This window comes from Sinocyclocheilus anshuiensis, unplaced genomic scaffold, assembly GCF_001515605.1.
Source record: "Sinocyclocheilus anshuiensis isolate Anshui unplaced genomic scaffold, SAMN03320099.WGS_v1.1 scaffold207, whole genome shotgun sequence".
NCBI classification, from domain to species: Eukaryota; Metazoa; Chordata; class Actinopteri; order Cypriniformes; family Cyprinidae; genus Sinocyclocheilus; species Sinocyclocheilus anshuiensis.
In genome coordinates, this window is record NW_015551045.1 from 3,251,027 (window position 1) to 3,256,731 (window position 5,705).

Sequence of the window (5,705 nt, forward strand, 5' to 3'; positions counted from 1 at the left end):
TGATTACCGGATCTCTATCAAAATGCTTGTGTGGTGACTATAGCATCAGTACTTGATGAAGTTTCAAGAACACTTGTGTGAATATTACTACTGTCAGTGCATCTATCTTTTTCCATATTTCCTCCTCTCTGTGCGCTTCAACAGTGGTGTAGGTATTAGGGCACGTACAGATGGCTTTCCACAGCACTATGCCTGCTGTATTATCTGGGTATGCAAGACAAGCTTTTGTTCTTGGCCTCAGTCTTAAGATAAAACCAACCACTCACACTGCAGTAAATAAAATAAAATAAAAACTGGTGACCAACTGAGGATGGCTGAGTTGTGTGCTGAGATGTGTGCTTTTGTGCAGGACTTGATTACGGTGAAGATCAGGGACAGGTGCGCTGATTAATTGTGAATAAGTGCGGGTGGTTAGTATTCGGGTGACTGTGCTCGTTCTGTGCTGGTGACAGAGGAGCCTGGTGTGTCTGTGACACTGTAGTTACACTTGTGCATTTAAGCAATCAAGTCTGCTATTTCATTATACTGTAATAACTGGATCTGCCTTTGAGTAATAATCAGAGGATACATTATGTGGATTAAGATGTTTAAAATTACATGGAAAAACCTATGCAGTCCCATTTACATGCTGCTTGTCATCACTAAATTCAATTTAAATTCAAATAAAATAAAATTGCCTCGTTTGTTGCTGTTTTTAAAATTCAAAACATACATGAAAAGGTAATGTGGAAATTAAGATATTAGTACCGCAAAATGTTCTGTTATAGCTGCTTTGAAACAATAGTGTAAAGTGCAATATAAAAAAAAACTGACTTGCCAATGTCTAAGCATAGTGCAATCTTTTTTCAAGCTAAACTCCAGTGGTGGAATGAGTAGTGAAAAAATATATTCGAGTAAAAGTACTTTTTCTTTCCAAAAAAGTAGTGAGAGTAAAGTAAAAGTCCTTGACCAAATAAATACTTGAGTAAAAGTACTCATGAGCAGTGAGTGCTGAGATGTGGAAAACATTACTGTCTGCAGTTATGGCGACTGACTATTTACGAAATTGAATGAACACCTAGAAGATAATTACTGAGGTCAGTGCCTGTTAACAGCACATCGTTGCGGGAGACTACATTGTGTTGGTCACTAGAATCAACTACTATCTGGATTTTTTCCAGGTTTTGAAGACAAAAAAAACAAAAAAAACAACCACTGTTCCTTCATTGCATGGTTGTTACTTTTATATCATTTAAATATATATATATTTAAACAAATGTCTCATGTGGTGAATACACATTGAAATACACCTTACATCTTCATCATTATTTTCAAAGAGGTTTTTACATATTTAAGGTAAAATGTTTTTTTTTAAACATAAAATATACAAATATCATGATTTATTATCATAAATTTTATTAATAACATTCCAGTAGCTTAAACGGTATGAGCTAATAAAATGTATACCTTGAATGCAACATAAGATGCTTTAGATAAAAACGTTTTTCAAATGCATTTAAAATATCATTAAGTTATTCAGGATTTGCATTACAAGATCTATTATGAACTAACCTCATTGTAAAAGGTCAAATAATGTCCTTTTAAAAACAAGCCTACTTGTTTTACTGCATGTTCTTATTTTGTGTTTGTTGCATGTTGGTTTACACACACTACTCAAGACACACATACATACATATATATATACAGTATATATATATATATATATATATATATATATATATATAATATAGATAAAAAATAGCATCTATACAGACCCAGGACATGGTTAAATGTGTTACTTTTGTATTTGTATTAATTGTACTAAATTAACATGTTAACAGTCCTAATTCTTACAGTTTTTTGTTTAACTACTAAAAACAAGCATCAGTCACATTAGAAAAATTCACATTAGCTTATCTCACTTCACATCTCCCTGAATTCACCAGTATCGACAGTTAAATCAGATGAAGATGTTCAACTTCTGTTTGTGTTTGTAATATTGATTTACCAGCATCATAAAGAATCCCTGTCGCTTGGAGGAGCTTGACTGGCCATGGCTTTCATGTTAGTCGGCGTCTCTCTGAACTTGGCGTTGTGGGGGTTGAAAAGCTGGCGAGTCTGAAGTACTGTAAATCATGGATACAATCTCCATATGCACGCTGCCCCCTACATTTTCTACATGCTGCCAGCTTGTGGTACTCAAAAAGAATAGAACATCACAATAATACATATTTTATGAAGGCAAGGCCAATAGTGAGCTAGTACATTTCCAGTGGCAGGGAAAAGGGTTTGAATGGGGTAGGGTGAATGGCATTAAGCCAGGTACTTTCAATGAGTTGAATAGGAAATTTAGAGCAAAGAGTTTAACTTTGGGGACCTCAAAGACTCCAGGAGTGGGGTTGCTGATATGTGAATACTGAAAAAGATAAGGGTATAGGAGGCAAAAGGGCAGAGCTTCTAGCTCTAGTAATATTAATAATAATAATGAAAAAGCAGAAAGTTGTGGGTTCAACCTCTGCAGCTGAGTGTAGATAGGACACAAGACTGCTAAAACTGCTACGTGGGCACTCCAACAACTGGTTGTGACATAACCCCAGCCTTAAGGAGCGGATTCCAGACACTCCACCACCCAGTATCAAAAAAAGTCCAGGAGGGAGGTGGAATGGAGGCGGATCAGGGGGAGGGATAGTGGGCCAGGCCCATGTGGTGGAAGAGGGCCTTGAGACAGAGGTAGCCCAGGGTACCAGGGTGGGGCCGGCAGGGCAGGAGACTAGCGAGGCTCCGGCTAAACAGGAACCCCAATTGAGCTGGGAGCTTAGCAGGCAGCCAGGGCGGAGCTGACAACCACCTCAACAAAGCTGACCAGGTAGATGAACACCCTAGCGGCTCAGGCAGGACTGCAAAGAGCAGCACAGAGGGTTTAATACCTCTGAGACCACCTCCAGGACCACCAGACTCAGGACCACTGGAGTCAGATCCTCCAAGACCACCGAACTAGACACCACCAGAGTCGGATCCTCCAGGACCACCTGAGTCAGGCCCTCCAGGACCACTGGACTAGGAACCACCGGAGTCGGGTCCTCCAGGACCACTGGACTTGGGACCACCGAAGCGGACTGTGCTGCCCTCCTCCTTCTCATCCTCTGCTTCTCAGTAGGAGTTGGAAGGCCAGGGCTGGTGGGAAAATCCCTGCAGAGGGGTTCAGACCTGGTGTTGCCCACGAACTTCGATGATGGAGATACTTCACGAAGCCCCAGAAGTCCAGGATCCTGAGTCCCTCCATCTCCCACTGGGACAGAGAATCATCCAGGCAGGCATTTAGGAAATCCTTGAGAGCCTCATCATAATACCCCTAGCCCTAACGCTAAAGACCAGAATAACTGGGCGAAGCCTCCTATTTCACTTCCCTGCTGACGCAGAGCCATCAACTGCCGAAGTCGAGCCATCCGCTCCTTCCTAGTGGCAGGGGGAAGGACCCAGATATCCATAGTCCCAGGTAAGGAGAAAAACTGCTGGATCTAGAGGTGGCTGAATTATTCTGTCATGAAGAACTCTGAAACAAGATAGATCCAGTTGCAGCTTTTATTATAGAGTCCAAAAAGTAGTCTGCATTGGAGCAAAAACAGAAACATAAGCAAAAAGTAATCCACAGAGGAAACCACAAAAACAGAGAACTGCAAACAATAATGCAGCAACGAAACACACTGAGAACAGGGTATAAATCAAGGATGAAGCAAAAAACAACAATTCAATTCAAGTTTATGTGTATAAATCCATGATTTACAGTACTTTCACGATACAAATCGTTGCAAAGCAGCTTTACAGAAAATTAAGTTTCTACAATATATTTAATAGTAGCTTATCAGTGGTGACTATGTCAAATTGATGTACATATGGCAGAAATGTACGGTAAAATTCAGTTAATGACGTAATCAAACAGACGATGAACACTATTAACAGCAATGATTATATGTTGCAATCAAACTTGTAGCAAAATTTGTTAGTTTATGTTGTTTCAGGGTTGGCATCATCTCTTCTCAGGTGGTCATAAACTACTAGCGCTTCTCCGCAGGGTTATCTCCCTTCACTCTGAAGGTTTACGTGGCGGAAATAGCTGCTTACCATACCCCTTCAGTGTGGTCAGCCATTGGGAAGACACCCATTCGTTACTCGTTTCCTACATGGCACCCAGAGACTGAGGCTAGTACAGTGCACCAAGGTGCCCTCATGGGACCTGGCGGTGGTTCTGGAGGGGTTGTGCAATGCCCCCTTCGAACCCATTGAAGAGGTTCCTGACAAGTTCCTCATGCTGAAGACAGTCTTCCTTCTCGCTATATCTTCCCTTAAAAGGACAGGGAATCTTCAGGCACTCGCAGTATCGTGCATGGAATTTGCCCTAGGCATGGTTAAGACGTTCCTTTACCCGAGGCTCGGGTATGTCCCTGAAGTGCCTACATCTACACCAGGGGCCATAGTACTCCAGGCCTTCTGTCCTCCTCCCTTCCAGGAAGCAGGCCAATCAATCAATCAATTGTACATTCAGAGTGCACTCGACCTGGAGTATGGCAGCCTCTAAGGCCTTCTCAGTGGGTGTAGCACTCCAGGACATTTGTGCTGTGGCAGGCTGGTCCTCTCCGCACACATTTGTCCGCTTTTACAACCTAGACCTGACATCTACCCCAGGGTCCCAAGTTCTCTCATCTTGATGTGCTCGGCAGACAGACACCGGACATGGACTTGCTTGTAAGGCGCAGTGGGTATTCTGCCACATTCTCTGATTTGTTTTATTTCCTCTGTTTACTTCCTGTTTCCTTAGTTGCCTTGGTTTTTGATGATATCCTATTTAGTTTCCATGGCTACTGATTATGTTTTGCATCAGTTTCTTGTTTGGTTGTTGCTTTTCCCATGTATATATTTCCCTTTGTTTTCATCTTGAGTTTGATGGTTATTGTCTCTGATGTTATTTGTATCCCTGCCTGCTCTACCATGACAAAAGGACCCTGGGAAAATAGTTCTGCACCTGTTTCATTTCCCCCATAAATGTGGTAAAATAAGGATCTCTAAATGTGTCATAAGATCATACACTGAGAATTTTGATGCTTGAAAATGAGAATTTGATGGGTTGCAGTTATTTATAATGCTATAACCATTGTTCATGGCACAATGACTATGTGCAAACATTTTCACTCTCAGTGAAGCCTCAGATAATCTGTGAACTAATGGATAAAATGTTCCTTTAAATACGTTCACATTTTTATAGTTCTGCATAACACTTTTGACAGATTATTAAATAGGAGTTGCTGACTTTTATTAAACTTGTGCTGCCGCTTGTGCTGTCTGCTGTACTTGATGTATGGCAAGATAAAAACATCTGACAAATTGTCTGATGAAATCAAAATAATCATGGTACATCCTTTAAGGATGTCAATGTTTAACTTCAGCATCTGTTTATATATATATATATATATATATATATATATATATATAAGCAGAAGCTTGGTTTTTTTGCCCAGTGACCCATTTTTGTGTTGTTTTTAAGGTTTGTTTTTGGATTATTGTCCGGTTGGAAGATCCAAACATGGCCCATTATAAGATTTCTTTTTGTCACTTTTTGATTTTTTTATCTGTTGGTTTTTGATAGAATCAAAGATGCCATGTATCTAAACAAGATGTCCAGTACCTCCAGCAGAAATATAGGCCCACAACATTAAAAATACAGCAGTATA